General features: G+C 42.4%; 1 protein-coding gene across 13 annotated transcripts in view; it reads left to right on the forward strand.

Annotated features, from left to right (window-relative positions):
• DUSP16 (dual specificity phosphatase 16) overlaps positions 1-19,125 on the forward strand; it is a 73,021-nt gene that overhangs the window by 2,491 nt on the left and 51,405 nt on the right. For 4 of the 13 annotated variants that reach the window (XM_080572886.1, XM_080572878.1, XM_080572888.1 and 1 more), the window contains exon 1: positions 3,343-3,512. The exons of 2 other annotated variants lie outside the window; for them this stretch is intronic. The gene's annotated coding sequence lies outside the window, so the exon portion shown is untranslated. Of the gene's footprint in view, positions 1-1,749; positions 3,258-3,342; positions 3,513-16,612; positions 16,735-19,125 lie in introns of those variants that run through there. 7 more of the 13 variants (XM_080572889.1, XM_080572879.1, XM_080572880.1 and 4 more) reach the window with 5 other exon arrangements.

The raw sequence follows: 19,125 nt of genomic DNA on the forward strand, positions 1-19,125 counted from the left end.
TGTCAAAGTTCAAAAGCTGTTGTATGGTCCGTTGGATAGTCACTATCATGTCTTTTGCCCTTGTTTTACCTCACACGGACACTTCAAGTCCTCTTACCTCCTGAGCTTGATAACCAGACACAGAAAAGGGACATTAGCATTAACTCCTTCAGCATTGCTTTGCCAGAAAGGGGCTGTGAATGTGTTCTGAGGCAGATAAAATCCATTGCCAGACACTTAGTAAAACTTCAGAAAGCTGGGGAGGGAAGGTCAGCAACCAGGGACTAGCGAAGCCAGGCACTCCCTCTCGCAGGCAGATGATTCAGGTGTGCAGCTTGAAATGTTTACAACATTAAGGCCTGCTCTCTGTTTTGTGACTGCATTTCAAACCTTTCCAGGAGACTGCTGTGCAAGTGGTAGGGAGGTAAGAAAGACTTTCAAGAAAAAAAAAAAAATTAGGCTGAAGTTAGACTGACATGTAAACGAATTACTGCTCCTTCATGGGTGACCACCTGCTGGCTGAGCCACGCTAACTGTCAACATGTGCACACTTCGCCTGCTGCATAGAGGAGGTAAAGAGAGTGGCCTTTAATCTTAATGAAGCGAGATCAGATGCTGCCGCATTTCAGCCCTCCAGACTACTTCTCTTTGTGTCTTACCTCAGCCTGCAGGAGTTAATCATGATATATCTGTGGTTTAGTCACACCTTTTATTATATTAATCAAAAGAAATCCTGATTCTGTGTTGGAAAAGCTTTAACTTGCCATTCTAGACTTTTCTGTAAATATCCTTTTTAAGCCACAAACAAAAATGTTAAAAAAAAAAAGAACAAACACAAAACAATGTTAAAAAAAAAAAAGAACAAACACAAAACAAAACAAAGCTTTTTTATGCTTACAATTTTGCCATTAGGAAACTTTTTCAGTTTCCCCATTTAAAAAAACAACAATCAACAACAACAAAACCACTTATATAACACATTACCAGGTTTAGATGATAAAAAGGAAGAGAGAATTCGAATGTCTTTCTTCTTCAGCATGCATCCCTTTCTTGTGCTCCCCACTTCTATTTGTGAGGATAATCTTGCTGGAACTATTTGTTCTTGCACTTCTCTGGTATGAATGAGCTGGGGCATTGGCTTTGGCCTTGAGTTTCTCTGGCACGCTCTTTGCTCTCCTTTGTAGAAATGGGTCACTTGTAGACCCATTAACCACTAGCCAACTGTGCACACTTTCCATACTGTGGGCATTTTGGGGGCTGCACAAAGTATCTTTGGGGCCACTGGTTACTTGAGGCAAAAAGCAAAACTGCTCTTTAGCTCTATAAGATACACATGTGCAAAACAGTAAGTGCACCTATGCCTTACCACAATGTCTGCACAGCTCTTGCTCTTTCTTTGGTCAGTGTCTTACAGAGACTGGGACTCTGTCTTGGGACTGACTTCTCTCTCTTCCATGCATTTTTCACTCTCTTGGAGAGGACACCGCTGTTTGGTATGAGTGCTAGCAAGAACTATTCTTGAGGCAGTTCATGCATAGCTTCTTAATAATAAGTTCTTTGTCAAGGTGGTTCTTGGCCAATTGTGCCTGACAGAGACCAGTTTTGAGACCACCACCGCATTATTTCTGTAGAGTAGCCTGCTTCCCAAAATACCAATCACACAACATGTTTTTTCGTGAGTGATAAGCGTACACCTTTCCAAAGGTGCTTTGTTTGAACAGATGACCACCAGAGTGTAAGGACCTATAGGGTTAATCCTGTTTATCCTGATGTCTTCTAAGGGTATGGGGCCGAGGGACTCAAAGGCCAGCAGAGAAGACTGACCAGAGTCTGAATTCTGACATGTAAGATGTCTTGTGCCCCCAGCAGAACTGGCAGATGATTGCAATGATTTTGGTTATTTCTCCTTCCCCCAAGTGGGGGAACATCTGCAGAAGAATACTTACCTAAGACTGGGACCACACATCAAATCCCTGAATGGCACAAGTGCAGGATGTTAGTTAAAACCAGTACTAGCCAGAATGAAAAATGCCTTAGACAAAGTAATTATGTTTCTGCGTGTCTAAATGTTTAGATTTCACTTTTATTTTCCTCACGTTGTTGGTCTTACAGTACTGTTTTTAATCTAACAGGGGTGATAGCCCTCAACTTGCCACGGAGCTCTGCCGCGGGCCCGGGCCCGGCGGGAGCAGGCCCACGACACCCCTGGGGCTGGGGACACAGGGGGACGAAGCCGTCCCTCTCTCCCCGTCCCGGCGACCACGGGGCCCGGCCCGGGCTGTGAGGGAAGGGACCGCAGCCGGTGCCGGTGATCGCGGCGCCTGCCCCGTCCCCGCCGGCCCATCGGGGCGGGCCGGGCCGGGCCGGGCCGGCCCGGGTGGACGGGCAGGCGGCGGCAGCCCGTTTGAATCGTTCGGCGGCCTCGGCTCCTCCTAGGGGCCGGCCCCGCAGCTCGGCCGGGAGGCCGGGGGCAGCGGACGCGTGTCCAGGCCTCCGCCCCCAAGCCACCGGCCCGGTGACAGCACGGCAGCCGGAGCTACCCCGGCCCGGCCCGGGACCGGGTGTGCTGGGCCGTGGCTGGCGGACCGCCTCCCGGGGCTTGTCTCCCCCTTCCTCCGGCTCCCTGTCCCCCCCTCCCGGCTGAGTTCATTCACTGGGATTGGTTTCAAATGACGCCATCGCTTTATTTTTACACCAATGACCTCATCCCAGCAGCTTGAAGTTTACTGACCAGCAAAACTCTTTTCTCTCTCTCCCTCCTCCTCCTCCTCCTCGGGTCTGTTTGCTCTACCCATTTATTAGGAATTGTTTGGTTCCTTTCAGGAACAGGAGGCTTAAAAAAAATTAAAAAACAAAACAAAACCAAACCAAACCTCACCACCAACCCCAAACTTTCTTCCCCTCCCGATCTCCAACCCCCCCCCCCCAGCTGTCCCTTTTTAATTCTCTCAAGCCATCTTGGGGGGGGAAGGGGGGGGGGAGAAGACGAGAAAAAAAAGCTCCAAATGTTTCCTTTTCCTTCTCCTCTTCCCTCAGCCTTCATGCTTCCCCCTCTTAAAAAGACCAGAGTAGCGTTTTTTTTTTTTTTTTCCTTTTAAATTGCTGTTATTTTTGACTCGAAGAAGGCGAAAGAGGCGCTTTCCCAGCGGCTGGAAGGAGACAAAAAGTTGCTTTCTGGCGGCAACGGAGAGAGAGAGAGGCTGGTGGCAACTTTTATCCCCGCCGCGGGGACAGACCCGAGGCAGACAGACAGACAGACACAGACGGGGGGTGCGACAGTAAGTGCCGGGAGGAGCGCAAGGGTCGCCGCCGGAACCCCCGGCCCGGGGCAGCCCCGCGGGGCAGGGGGGGTTGGGGGGCAGGGCCAGGAGGAGGAGGAGGAGGGAGGTGAGGGAGGGTTCCCGCTGCCTGCCCTCCTCTCCCATGCCCTTCTTCGCCGCCCCCTCACCTCCGAAGGAGAGCGCCAGCCGCGGGCAGGTCGGTGCCCCGCACGGGCAGGCTCCGGCCTCCTCCTCCTCCTGTCCCCGCCGATGGTAAGGAGAGGGAGCTGAGGGGGACAGGGGGGCACCGGCCTGCCGCAGCCCGGCTTCACCAACATCGGGGCCGGCCGGGACCCCGCGGGCAGGGGCGCGTCCACCTGCCCCGTGGCGCAGAGGAGGGGACGAGGGGCGAGGGGCTGCCCCGGGGAGGGGAGAAGGGCAGGCAGGGATACGGGGCAGACCCCCGGCTTTCTCGCCGTGCGCCGAAATCACCTTGGGAGGGTGGCTGGGGATGTGTGGATGAGGCTGGATATGTGCGGCCGTGTTTCTGAGCTGGGCAAACGCACCGGCGTCCAGTTTGCCTTGCACCGCCGCCAGCAGCCGAGGATGCTTTAAAGCCCCGAAGGACTCCCGAAGAAACCTGAAGTGCTAAGCTGGGCTTGGGAAACATTTAAATTGAGGCAGCTGACAAAATGGAGGCTGCTGTGGAGTCTAAGGGTGAAGCAAGCTGCAAATTGTTAACCTGACAGTGTGATCACGTAAACTTGTAACTCCATGGCTTGTGCTGGTACGCAGCCTGACAGATCCCCTCATCTGCCTTTATTTTATTTTTTTTCCCCCCCTAGAAGCCACAGGGAGGGATGATGAGCTCAGCACACACAGTGTGTGCAGAACAAGGTGTATGGGATGTGCCTGTTGCAAAGCCTGGTCAGTGGCAGGATTTTTCAGCGGCCCAAACCATTTTCTTACGTGTCAGATGGAAAGGTGTCTTTTAGAAAACAAAACCAAGGAGAAGTTATTTTATTCTTCTGCTGTTTCAGTTGGTTGAAACAGAAATCGATCTTTTGGTTTTCCTATAAGTGAAGGGTGTAGTCATAGTAAGCTGTATTGTCTGAGCTATGACTAACTTTTTTTGTTCAAACATTCTGTGTATACCCAGCAGAATAAATAGAATAAATAGCACCTTTTTAAAGCTAAAATCAGTTTTAACTGTTTCTCCTTGCAGGAATGTGTTTTGGGGGTTCTTTCAATGACCTTAAAAAAAATCCGAAACCCCCAAACGATTTTGTATTCCTAACTTTAAGATCTGTGCTATTCCTGGCAGCATGTGGTTTGGTAGATACAGAACTTACGAAGTCACAAATGACCAAACAGGGGTTGGTTTAGACTCTTGTGTTTTGAGGGGAGGTGGAAAAATAGTAAGTCTTAATTTCTTTTTATGGCATTCATCTTGCTGCCCATTGGAAATTGAAGCATTCATCCCAGTTGTTTATGTTGGTTGGTTGGGGGTTTCTGTTTGAATGTGGAGGAAGTATGCAACAGGGGTTTGTATAAGTATTTTTAGCTTTAGTTTTTAGTCACTGAAGATATAAAGAATAGCGATATTCAAAAGTAAATCATGCATTTACTGAATATGCTTATAAATATTGTTAGAAACAAATCTATAAAAATGTTTGAGGTGTTATGAATTCTGTTCATTATGCTTGTTTAATACAATAGTGCTTCAGTCTATCTTAACACACAATTTCAATGTCTCCCTTTAAATGTGCAAATAAGTAAAAGCAGCAGAGAAGTTGCCAGTTCTTGTGGTAGTTAGAGGTGGTAGGCACGAAATGTTTTATGATTTAATGTGTGCGCAAAAGTCCAGAAAGCCCAACCAAGCATTTAAAATCTCATTACATTGTTTAAAGATACATAAATATGTTCCTGCTCCAGTAGGTCTCATTTTGTTAGCTACCTAAGCAGATATAATGGAACAGAATCAGCTTTAGTCACACCAGAACAACTTCTGTAGGAGAAAATGAGCTCAATTTATCTTTGTTTCTATAAAATGCGTGGTCTTCTTTCAGCAAAGTCAGCTAGCCTAACAGGGATGTTTGCTTTTAGCTAGAATAACTTCACTGGCCATAGGAACGGTATTGGCAGAAGCTCTTTGGGAATGTGTTAAATGGATTTCACCAGGAGGTCCGTCTCCCAGGCCAGCGCTGTCCACTCGCAGGTCTGTGGGCAGACTTGTGGATGCATCTGCCATGTGCCCTGCACCTTCCTTGGCCAGATCACACTGCCCTGGAGGCCTGTGCCTGCATGTGCACAGCAATGAGCTGCAGTCTGGGGGAACGAAGTCGTAGAGGATTGCTAGAGACGGGATAGAGTGAGCGGCTCTGCTGTGCTTCTGCCTGTATGATGAGTATCAGTGAGCGGGTGGGCCTGAGGAAACCTTTGGAGGGTGAACTCAGGCTCTCTGCTAGATGCTGAAAAGGCACATTAGCCACTGGTTTTTGTTACTTGCCTTGGTCTTCAGGTTCTAATGTGTTGTGCAGTAAGAGCTATTTGCAGAGCACGGGCCTTGCTCAGTCACACAATTTTTTTTTCCCAACGTTCATCTCTTTACTCCCCAGACCTATTCAGAAATATTCATTGTTTGTAAAACACATTTTCCAAGAAATGCACTAAGTACAGCTGAAACACTGTTTCCTCAAGAAAAGCAAGTCATGATGACGCAAGAACAGTCAGGAAAGCATCAAGGTTGTTCTTGACATGCTGACAATCTTTAATAGACAGATTGCATAGAGTAGGTATTGTCAAAGGACGAGGGGTGGAAAGAGTGGCACATCCCTCCCTTTTTCTTTTGTCCTTTTTTTTTTTTTTTTTTCTTTCATTCAACTCCCAGGAAGAACCCAGGGTTTGGCCTGTATATCCTGTGGCTGTCCTTACAGCTTTGTTGTTAAGCTGATCAAATGACTAAAAATTTCTTGCAGTCTTGTAGAACTTTGTCCATGGTTGTGTAATAGCATGTTTGTGTGTTATTTAAGAAGAATCATCAAGAATCTGTTTTTCTGGGTAATAGGAAAGTTATCCCTGATGCATTGAATGGTATGTTCTCTCTCCTTTCAATTCCTTACACGTTGCCTCTGTATCTTGTGTAGTGACATGGAGAGATTCTGTAGAGCATTTAAAATATCAGTACTTATGTATCAGCATTTTAAATATCAGTAATGTTTTTCTGATTTGTATGGTGTACCTTTTTACAAGCAAAGGGCAATGTGGCATTCTCGAGGGCTGTCAATTGCATACGTGGCTTCTACTTTCTGAAGAAATCGGAAGACATGGGCAATGGGTTGCCTGGCAGTGTGTGTCGGGGCACCTGCCTGGGCTAAAGCCAGCCATACCGAAGGTCATTGGTGTAGTGGGGAAGTGAACACTGTAACTTCAGGCTGCTTCCTACTGGTTATCTGAGGAACCCTATCCTCAGGTGTGTTTTTTTTTCTTTTTCATGTATTCCTGGTTTAATAAATAGTATCACTGCCCTGATGTCAAAGCTAACTGAGAAGAAACTGGCTCTGGAGGCTGAGGAAGCAAAGCTAGAAGCTGAGATGCCCCAACTACTGCAGTATTGCTACCGGCCAAAGAATGCCATCAGACCAGGGGAGTTGAAGTTACCACTTCTTTCCTTGCCTTATCTGACCCTTAGATTGGTATTAGCTTGGCAGCTCCAAGTAAGCCATCTCCGTTATAGTTATTCTGGAACTTCCCATAACACTTGAAGGAGGCCAAAAATACGCATCAATGGTAAAGTTTGGCATCTTCCTCTCAGGGTTTGTATAGTTTTAATCAGAGCAGTTCTTGGTTTGCTTATGGTTAGGGCCTGTTGGCAGCTGTCATAGTCTCCAGTGGAGATGATATTGACCACCAGTGAATTACTATTCCTCAGCGATGAAAGCAAAACTGCATCCTGGGTGTGTGTATGGAGGACGGGAGGGAAGATGGGCCTGAGTTCAAGGCCTTGTGTTTCCTTTTGCTGAGCTGTGTAGTCTGCTGCTGAGCCAAGACTGACCTACTCAGAATTGGCTCTGGGAAAACTGGCGTCTTTCCATTTTGTGTCCCTATGAAATGCTTCTGCAGATGAAAAAACAAAACTTAATAATTGGGCAGGCTAGGAAAGAGGGGAAGGAGTGCTGCCTCAGTGACAGGCTGCAGGGAGGTGTAGTGACCCGGTCTGTGACAGACCTGCCCCTGCTCCTGTGCTGCGGCCTTGCTGTTCGGGCACTGTGCGAAGCCATAATATCTGTGCTGCATGAATATGCGAACAGCACTGCTGAAACAAGGTCCTTCATTGAGATGAAGTCTGCTATCTCTGCTCTTTGTTTGTCACAATATAGGCCATACCTAGCCAGTAGGAAGCGTCTCCTTGGCATATTCTTTCAGGTAATTTTGCCCCATGTAGTACAAGTTCTCAGAAATTAGGATCAATTCTTTGCACAGACCTCCTCAGATAAGTTTATGGTCACATTTTGTCTCAAGCTTCAGTTATAAACTTCTGTAAGATGTTCAGCAAATAAAGATGTACAAGTGGAGGTGTACAAAGCTTCTTATTATTTGAGAATGAATGTAATCTTTTTCTTCTTAAAGATTTTTATACATGGTATTCAGAGTGATAGCCTGCTACATTAGTGTGAAAATTTTTTTTATAACTGTGTTCTGTTACAATTTTCTTTAGCAGAAATCGTGATACAAGCTTTCTAATACTGGGACTAAACCAGGGTTTCCAGTACTGAGACTAAAACAGTGTCATCTGTTTTCACTAGGCTTCATGCGATTTTGCTTTGCTATATTAATCTATGAAATGAGCCTGTTGTACTGGATGACAGATCAGTGTTTTGTGCAAATGCTTTTTTTTTTTTTTTACATCCTTGCCTGCTTGTGTTAATGCTTTTACATAACTAAAGTCATTGTGGGAGGCAAAAAGATGGATCTGAGTGTGTAATGTAGCAACATTGGAATGAGAACTTTACAGAGAGCATAAATTGAGGAGGACAACAGAGACTAATTGTATGAAATTCCTTTTGTGCACACGTTTTTGAGTTTCAATAACTAGTATGTATTCAGCCTGTTGGATTAGAAGGCTTTGGCACTGCATGTGTAGCATAGATGTTACTCTCAAAATAGGAGAGCAACTCTCCCTCCCCCAACAGTATTCCAGATAAAATTGATGCATTACTACATTGTGCTCCTACTGAACTCCTAGTAAAGCATGTTTGAAGGCAGAATAATTCATAATGTTAGGGCTATAAACACTACACTTTTAATAACCCAAATGTTTTTGCTTCTTGATTGCTTATGTGAGTAAGAATCATTCACCTCAGACTTTAAAGACTCAAATGCCATGTCAGGACTTGGGTTTCTACCTGCAAGATCGTGCTTGCAGAATGACTTTCTTGATAGTGCATATTTCACTAGGCATATGTAGTCCTTTGAGCATGGAAGCCATCCATCTTCTAAACACCAGCTTCCAAATACATCCAAGAAGTTTGAACTACACTTCAGAGGGCCTTTCTCAAGCATGCCATCTCACTACTGAAACAAGTCATAATTTCAAAGGTGGATAAGCACCGAGAACATATTCCCCTTAAGAATGGGCATGGGATTATTTTCCAGTCACTGTATTAATACTGTCTGGAGTGAGTATGGCACCTACCATCCATATGGTTCCCAGAAGTATTTGGTTACAGGTGAGAACCTGCTTTGGTGTTGGGATTTCATAGTTTTTTTCTTTAAAAATGTTGCTTGTGTATCAGTGTTTTCTCTTGCTTTCCAGCTCTGCTGTTCCTGACAGTTTCATGGGAGGCTATTTAAACTCCAGAAAACTGGGAGGGAACAGAGCTGGAGGGGGACAGAGCAATCTGATAAGTTTCTCTTCTAACCCCGTTGTACTCAGAAGTACCCTTCTAAAATAAGAGAATTTAGGTTGAGGCTTCTTACTAGTAAAACTAGGGGAGCAAGCAGAGTAAACTTCTTGGTCTGAAGAAAGATTCATAAAGCTTTGCCAGTTTTTGAGCAACAAAGAAAAATATTCCAGCAAAAAAGTACAGCATTAATCTTAGTGCATTAGACTAATGTATTATTGGGTTCAAATAAGTCTGAAGGTTCACGCTAGATTGAATCCCAATTAGCAGATGACAAATGGTGTCACCACTTTTAGTAGGGCTTCCTCTGCCTCTCACAGATCCCTGGGTGCAAGACAGGTATGCTCCAAATTGAGGATTGGCTGTGAAAGAGTATCTCTTGCCAGAGCCTGTTCAGAGTTCTGCGCTGACGGTGAGTCTCTTCTCATCACAATGGGACTGAGTGCCTTCTTCCCTTTTGTCCCAAGCTAATCCTGCACTACTTCTATCTCTTAAAACCTCTCAAACTCTATATGATGAGTACTCTGAGGTCTTACTGGAGAGATGTAAACAGTGATGACTGGTCTCTAGGTTCACAGTTCCCTGTCTCACTCAGACATGCAGCTGAAGGCAAACAGGCAAAGTCTTTATGAGGGCTGGTAAATTCTGTGTTCTTCTAGATAGGGCATCCCCTGCCACCTCGTTTGTTTCTCTCTCTCTCTCTCTTTCTTGCATGTAACTTCTTGTCTGAATATGTATGATTACATATATTTTTTCTGTTCTCTACTTGTCAGTGGAGTGGGGTCTCCAGTGTAGCTGGTGAAAATCCACCACTTCTCATGGATGACATGTTGTGAGCATGCTGTCAGCTTCCCAGTCCTCCATTCTGCTTGTTAGGTGATCCATGTTTGGATACCATCCAGTTGACACAGACTGTTTCCTCACTGTAGCTTATTGAGCATGTTGGCTGTGATTTCCAGGTGGACCTATTTGAAGATGTCTGAAAAATCTGTTCATCCAGCCCAGACATGATTATGTGACTAGGCCATTTGTTGCCTATTTCCTCTCAGAGTATTGCTGAAAATTAACTCCTTCAAGCATAAAATGGATGAGAAGGAATAGTAATACAAGTCGCACGTATGTCTTTGAGGCATTAGTCAGGATGGCAAAAAAAAGTGTTGAAATACTAACCCACATCATTGCACATTTTGCCAAGATGTGCAAATTCTCTCTTCCCATGGAGAGACCCACCTTTTTCTGCCCCCCCCCCCCCCCCCCCCCCCCCAAATTTATAGGACTTGAATCTTTTTCTCTGACTGAGGTTTGTGTGACTTGCCAGCTCTCCTGCAGGTGTGACCTGTGCTGGAATGAGGAAGTGTGCAGTATCATTTCCCCTTCTGCCTAATGTATGGTTAAACCTACAGAAAAATGTTGAGGAAGCTCAGGCATTCTGTTCCTCTGACAGCCTTCTACAAATACAAGCTATTAATGACCATTGCCTTTAATGGACAAAAACAGTACTGGCAATTCCTTTGTGCACTTTATTTAATGGCGTAACGAGCAAGCACATTAGCTATTTTTATTCAAACAGCCAGACATAAGCCAGTATGGCAGAGTGACTATGAAATGTCTGCATAGCTACATGAGAATACATCTGCCGTTTAAAACTAAGGTTTTTTCTTTTAGTTTAGGGTATTTTGAGAGGGTTCAACCAATGATTGTCTAATCTTTCTTATTGAGCCATGCCATAGATTTTCAAGATTTTGTATTAAAATAAGCAGAACATTCTTTTCAGTACTGACTTTAACTGTTTCAGTCAATGATGAGGATTTACTGCTGTAGGAGAGGTGGGTGGGTGGCAAAGCAGGAGCCGGTTCAGGTTAAAGGTTCAGTTCTTGTCCTTTCAGGAAGCTTCTGGACTATCTGTTCTTACGTGCTGCTGAGTGACAGGCGCACAAAAAGAGCTGAGTAGAGGGACATTGTTAGCAAATGCTAGTTTAAAGAGATGCAGTGTTTGGGGAATTTTAAAAAGCTTCCAGGTTCCTGCAATTTTTAGATTTATTTATTTCCCCCTCTTTCCTTGATGAGGCTATCTACTTTGGCAGAAAAATGTCTTTCATGGCTTGACAATTAATCTAAAAAAATATATTTTTCCATTGATAATTCGGGGGCGAGGGGCTGAAGTGAGCATTTGTTTTTTTGGGATGGGTACATGTGCAACAAATACTTATAACTGAGTATTGACATATGTTATCTTCAGTTCAATTTCATACAAAAAAAATCAAACTTCATGTCTGTGGTAGATGCTAGAGGTCTGGGGGGAGGAGAGGAGGGAAGAGAGAACAAAACAAAACAAACAAAACAAAAAAAACCAAACAAACAAAAAACCACTTTAATGTTATGCTTTCCCTGACTTGGAACCTGTCTGATACTGGAGTAAATACCTTGTAGTCACATATTTTTACGTATCTTTACTTAACTAAATTATAAAGTGTGCTTACAAAAATCTTATTATTATATCCACCAAAGTAAGGCATTTCTATTGAGTGTTTAATGTTTGGTCCATCTGTGGTATTACTTTTCAATACAGCCAAACCTTATTCTTTGTCAGCTACTTATCACTTATTTACCTGTTTTTTCTGTTTATATTGGCAAAGCATGCAAGTGTAACTTCCTACTTCAGAGGTCTCTCCCTTTCAAATGTCAATTGTTATACATCAAAGCACAGCTGGAGGAGTCTACCTATTGCTAGAAAATAGTATTACTTTTTTGGGGGGCGGTTGGAGTTGGGACACTCATCAAATAGATCAGCTGCTTTGTGATATTAAGAAGGTAAAGTAATGAAACCAACCACATCTTTCAGCTTCACCACCAGTAGTAAAATAGGCTGACTTATGTTTAAATGTTTAACTCAAAATACAGTACTATCTTCTGATACATGTGGACAGAGCTGTGAGCCTTCTGCTTTTACTCAAAATGCTGTTAAGTTGCATTAGTGGGAAAAATGCTCAGGCTTATCACTTTCTGCAGCTGAAGCTTCAAACAGTATGTCCAGTTCCAAAATCTCTGTGCTATCAGCATCGACTTCTGTCACTGTGGAAATACTAGAGAAGGGAAACATACGTAAGGAACAGGGAATAATGGAAAAGAGGTATTGATCATCTGTGGGAAAAGGGCACCCTATGGGCTAATAAGGGGGAAAAAGGAAGAATGCGGAGGCAATGGAGGTGACAACTATTCAAAAAAAAAAAAAAAGTTCTGCATTGGTTGTACATGATGATGAGCCTTTTAAAGCACAGGAAACACATTTGTAATATGACAACAGGATAGGGTCATTCCGCTTTTGCTAGTAATACTGAGCTTGTACTAGCAGATAACAAAAGAGTTATTTTCTCTGTGTATGAGGAAAAAACATTTGATAAAAGTCTAAGGATAAATTTTAGGAAATATAGCGAAAGGGGTAGCTTCCAGTGAGGTCATGATAGTAAATATTATTTGTGCATCTAGAAAATAATTTCTAAAGATTTAAACAGTAATGAGTAGTGCATTTTGCCTTCCTGAGTCTGTGTTTTGGTTTATAATTCGTGTAACTGCAGATATATGTTCCAATCTATATATGCTGGTTTAGAATGCATGGTGGCTGTTGGGAGAGTAATATTGTATGGGTTTACATATTTTGTCTTTATCAGTAGGCCTTTGTCAATATTTAAGAAAGAGTTGGTTTCAAAATGTTGCCCTACAGACCACATTTTCATGCTGGAAACTTGTAAGGTTCAGAGACATGGGCCTCAAATAGCAAACTTCCAAATCCACGTAAATACATGTTTTTCAATGCAACTGAGATGGTTTGAAGGAACGGGAAAAATGACCTATCTATGCATTTCTGTTGTGAAACAGAATGTTTTTTTGTTTGTTTGTTTTTTGTGAAACGGAATTTTTCTTCATGCTGTCAGTGAATTACTGTTGGATTTTGTGTTGGTTTATTTTTAATCAGGTATGTATATAGTTACTCTAGATGGAAAATAAGCTTTTATTAAAAAAAAAAAAAAAAGGTTGGCAAATCTTGTGTTCACTATTAGGATATGTCCAGCTCAAGAAGCTGATGTCCTCTAACTATGTACAAATGTACAAGCTTCCCCAGGCTCCTGTGATTTGTCATCTAACATTTTTGGGTTCTGTTACATGCTTCCATTGATGTGAATGCTTTGCAAGGACAACTAGTCAGTGCCACAGGGAGCTTTAATCTGAATACACAAAGCAGAAGAATAGTAGTGTAAAGGCTATTGACAGTGTCCTGCTGCAGCTGTGCTAGTAGAAAAGGTTCCCGAGTCCAGCTGCTGGTCACAGCGCCCCTGCCACTAGTTGCTGCCCTGAGTCTGCTGCTGGGGTAGTTCTGTGACTGTTCATACTTCATCTGAGATGAAGTCAGAGGATGGTCTTTTAAGTAGCCCGTTTTGCTGTATGAGCTAGCCTCGTCAGGTTTTGCTTGAAGCAGACCAAAAATCTGTTGTGCTGTTTCATAGGCCCTAGGTGGTCATTCGCTTCTATGACAGACCTTAAATTACATGCCCTTTGGATACATAAGTCTTAGAAGTAAAATACTCTATGGACTGTTCTCTCCTTTACTCTGGACTCTTCCCAACTCCCTATTCCCCTTGTTGACCAAAAGAAGTAGGTTCAGTAGCAACAAAAGTGAAAACAGAGAAAATTAGCGTGGATCCACTGAAACCAGTGGAGCTCTGTCCAGCTTGGGCAGTGCAGCGTGTGTCTCTGTAGCAGGTAACAGCAGTCAGAGTTTTGTCAGTAAGGCAAATTGGCTTGGTGCTTTACTCTGCTCCAGCCAAATAATTTCTTCTTGCTTCAGAGACCCATCTCTTGCTCCTCTTTGCAGCCGCTTGGCCCACAAGCCAGGTGAGGGTATCCCTGGAGTTGCTGTATCCCACAGTGCAGGTATGCCCATTGCATCTCGTGGCAGTCTGAAGAGGATTATGGAAACTCAAAGAAATTCCTTTCCAAGCTTGTCTTTCTGCTGGGGCAGCCAGAAGTGTATTTGTGAGATGGATTTGTCTACTGGAAACTAAGGCCGGAACCATCGTTTTAATGTAAAATCCTAACAGTGACTGTTCATTTGCCACTGTACATTCAGATTGGCTTGGCTGGGCTGCTGGCATCTCACAGAGCCCTGTACTCCAGTGGAAGCTCTTCTTGTCTGTGACCTGGCAAATTCAGTATTTGAGTTCTGTGAGGAAGCTCTTCCTTTAAAAATGGCAGGATGTATATGCATGCATGTGTGTATATGTTTGCTTTATATACAAACACACACACATATGAGTCCATACACGTACGAACTGTCTGTCTATATAGACATGTACACAGATATATAACAGATGTACACACTGTGTCCAGAACAGCGTATGTTTTATAAAGCTTTTATTCAAAATGATTTTTTGGTGTTTTATATAAAAGGACAAGCAATTAATTAGCTAGGGGAGAAAAACAGCCTTGCAGATAGGCTTTCTTGGACTGGTCATGTATAACGGAGCGAGAAGATCCAGATACATGGTCGTCATGAAACACTGAGTACGTGGCTTTAGTGGTTGTAGTTATCTAAAGAAGGCAGACAAATTTTGCACATTCAGTAGCTTTTAGTGTATCTAATTGAATAGGCATGTGATTTCTGATCATTACTTGGGCTTAAGAAGGAAATTAAATAATGAAAGCCTTATCCCTTTCTACTGAAAACTTTAAAACATTTCTTTTATATCATACTTATTCAGTAAAATAAAAAAAAATCTCTTTACTGTTATTAAATGGATGGCTAGTAATGCCTATTTTTGTTTTTACCCTGTCTAATTTTTGTATTTTGTATTTTTCTTATATTATTTAAATGGTACTGGTGTTGTCATATGTTTGGAGTTGTCATATGGAATTCTAATTTTCCTTACTTGTTAATTGTTTGTGTCATCTCTGCCAGCTGCTTGGGGGAAGGTGTTGATTTCACCTAAAACTCACTTCAGTATTTCCACTCCTCTCCAGGTGGTGTTTCTGACTTCTTTTTAATCATAACACTGTATGTTTTGTACACCTTCAGTCTTTTTTTCTTTTTTTTTTTTGAGTGCTCTTTATATTTACTTTAAGTAAGAGTATGGCGATAACAGGATCATCATTGTGGAGTCATGTCAAGATTGAAAAGGTTCTGCTGGCCAGAGCTCCTGTCGATGTATGGCTGCTTGTATTTCCATATTGCAGGGTTAAGCATGTGCTTGGCACCAGGCATCTGCACTGAAAGAGATGGTGCTGCAGCAGATCACATGTAGGGCAGATTGGAACCCAGAACATGCTGGTGATGAAATTGCTGTCCCTAGTCTTGTTCCTGGTGATACTTTGTCAGCTGAGGACTTTTGTCCATCAGGGAAGAGACTTTTTTTTTCCCCTCTGACCATGTAGACAGTTTTGCTTGCAGCAAATTTACATGGGTTTATACAAACAAGCCAACTGAAGTAGCCTTCCATTAACCCAGCTCTGCTGTTTAGCCAGGTCCACAGCTCTAGAATTAACTTACAAAGCGGTTAATTTCCGATAACTTTGTCCAGTATTGTTTCTGTCAACACAGACTTCAATTTGCCTTTTTTTTTTTAAATATTTATGGATCCTCTGAGTTTCTTCCATCTTCTCATTGGTGGGGAGTGGGTGTGCATGTGTATAGTTGTATTATATTTTTCTTATAATTTTCTTATAAAATTCTTATAATTCCAAATCTTTGGAACTTTTTCCTATAGACAACTACAAAATGGACTTTTTAGTAAGTCTACGTAAGGTTGTTTTAAGCAATTGAGTTGATATGCTCCAAGCTGCATGGGTAAATTTAATGGTGGGTTTGGGTGGGGTATAGAAAGGTGATTCTGTGTCCTCCCCCATTTCCTGTTTATGTTCAGTTACACCTATCATCAGGTTATCCAAATGTTTTGTGTGGATACTTTTAAACAAGTTTTCCTAGTACTGAAGTTCCCTGATTTTTTTTTTTTAATTTAATATCACCTATAGCATGTTTTTACAAACACTTCGTACCTCTCCTGAAATAGCTCACTTTAATGAGAATTACATATTTCTGTTATCTGCTTGGCCATTACATTCTTTAATTCCCTCATAAATCGTGGGGACATGGTGACTTATTGTTGATTAATCATTTTTTTAAATCTCTCATTAGACTTGCCAGTCCTGACAGTAGATCATCCTAGTCTATCTCAAATTTATCTTTTGCAAGCATCCTGTGTGGGAGAGACTCTTGCAAAGAAATCTATTTTTCCCTTTTCAGCTATTATTATCTTGTGTTAGTATTAAATTTAATTGCAACCTTCAATTTTTGTGCACTAGCTCTTACGATTTTTATTATTATTTTGATATGTTTTCCAGTCTGATACTCTTTGCTCTCCAAAGGCATTTTTTTTCCTGTCTGCTGTCACTTACTCTGCTTTCTGTTTCTTTACCCAGGCTTGGATTCACATTTTTCTGGGATATACTCATTTGGCCTGTGTAACCTCACGAAAATGTTACCATTTAAGCATAATGACTCTTTTCTTCCCTGGCTTCCTGTTCCCTTTCCTTGTGAAGTGGTATGTATACCTTCTGTAACTTTTAGACTCAGATGGGAGCTAAACATGCAGTTTTTAATTTCCTCTCTTCTTGAATTGAGGATCTTGTGGACTGGCGGTGTTTTAATCCCCATTTCTGAAACTGAACAGCATGGTACTAGTTTTGACAGGATTCCTTCCATGAGTGTGGTGAACTTGGTTATATTATGGCCACTGCTGTTTAGTGGTGAGCTAACACAAATGATAAATTGGCTTTCTGACTTAGTACTAAAATCACTGCAGGGAAGAGCAGAGGGAAAGCTTGGTTTCTTATTTCCAGGTAAAGAAAAAACAAGGAACCAAAGATGTCCCTTGCCGTGTCCTGTCATGGTTTAAAGACTAAATTGAAATGTGGATTCTCCTTTGTCAAATCAAATTCCTCTTGCATTTGGCATGGTATTTCCCTTACTTCCATCTCTTAAACAGAATTGACTGGACTCTTCCCCCTTTTCCATAGTAACTGTGTGATTCCTGTTTGGTTTGTGAGAATTGCAGAAGTTCTGATATTTTCCTGGATTAAAGGTGCCAGATTCTTCCTCCTTCCTTTTGTTCTTCCCGTCCCAACAGCCACGTACAGGCTTCTTGAAGTTTTTTTTTTTTTTTCTTGTCCCAGGAAAAGATTCTTCCTCCTCATTCTTAATGGCATTCTTTATGGTTCCTCATATATAGAGTGCTTCAGCTGACCTCAAACATTTTGTAATGCCAGTGCCATTTTACCAGCTAAGCGAATGAAATAGTAATAGCATGCTTCCCACTTCTGAGTCAGCTGTCTTCCCTTCATTTGGGGCACGTAAGTCTCTAAATTCCTTCCTGATAGGTTTCCATTTTGAAAATAAACTCTGTCTGGAATGATGTGGCATGTCTGCCAGCATAAAATTGGTATGAAACACTAAGCACAGGGAACTTGTTATCAAAATACTTTTTTTTTTTTTTTAAGGTTACTGTTGTGAAAAGGAATGATTAAGAAGTGTTACTCCAGAAGTAGAGAAAAAGCATTAGTGATTGCATCTTTCCTCTACAAAAAAATCAGTGCTATTCTGAGACCCAAAACTCAAAAACAAGTTGTAATGAAAATATACTAAAATCCTAGGCTTTAGCTTGGTTATGTCAAATACTTGGTAGAACTCCAAAGTGGTAAATAACTCAGTTATTTTCTTTATGGAGTACTAATCTTGTTTGCTTTGGCATCTAAATCCTAAGTCACAGCTTATTTTTACTTAATATACACTTTCTTTTAGAGTATCCCTTCTATGCAGTAATGGAGATATTTATTGCAGAATCCAGGAGGCCAGTCACAGACCAAGGATTCTGCTCTGTTTGGCCCCAGAGGCAGGAAAGAATGGTGTTCACCCGGGCAGTTCTGTCAACCTAACAAGCACCAGTCATACTGCTGCTGCCACAGTCCTCATTGTGACAAAGTAGTGGTTTTGAGGCCATATTTTGAAGGAGTGTGAGATAGGTGGGTCCTCATGTTGTCTTGTACAGCCCAAGAAGAAAATAAAGATGTGTTCATCTGGTCAAAGGAGCTGGTGTGGAGAGTTACATTTGCTATAGCATTCTGAGTAGGTGTGAATGGTATAGTCAAGGCCAAAGGAGACGCCACTGTGCTACTAGCCTATGCTAGTATCATGTGCCTATGCAAGCGTTTTTCATCCGTTTATGTTGTTAAAATTCTCCTAATTCTCACCAAAAAGTGGTCTGGATACATTGCTAGCTTTGATGTAGAAGTCTGAGAAGAAATCTGTTGTGAAGATGAAGTAAGTTGATGGCAAAGGGGAGCCTCTCAGCTGTAGCTGGATTTTTGAGTTCCATCAGGAGGGTACTTAACATGATTTAAATGTGCAGGCAATTGATTTGTAAGTGAAGCCGTTAGCTAGTGACACGTTATTCTAGACTGGCCATTAGTTAATCTTGTTTTCTTTCTGTCACCGTTTTTATTGCAATGCGTGGAGGTTAAAATCCACAAGAAAGCATAGTAATACTGTAAGTTGTCTGCCTCTTCGATCACTTCTGTTAACAGCAAGAATTTATTTTTGTTGACGGCTGCAAACAATTGCCATGCACAAGATGACATCTTCAAAGTAAGTCTTAAACAAACAAAACCACCTTTCTTCTGTAACTTCTGATGTTAATTCCTGTCTTTCTACTTTTTCCGTTGAGACTGTTACAAGCATTGGCTGTTTCCTTAATGTGTGATTAGGTTTGGTGTGGAGGTTTTAACAGATGTAGATTTTGAGACAGCAGTCTAAGATGTGATGGGCTTTACTTTGAGGTGTCAAAATAATGGGATTACACATGGTGGTTCCTGACAGTCCCCAAAACATAGTTCATGTAAACTTTTTTCTGCTCCAGCAGGACAAATTCCTTTTTGGT

The sequence above is a fragment of the Anser brachyrhynchus genome (assembly GCF_964034855.1).
Source record: "Anser brachyrhynchus genome assembly, chromosome: 1".
NCBI classification, from domain to species: Eukaryota; Metazoa; Chordata; class Aves; order Anseriformes; family Anatidae; genus Anser; species Anser brachyrhynchus.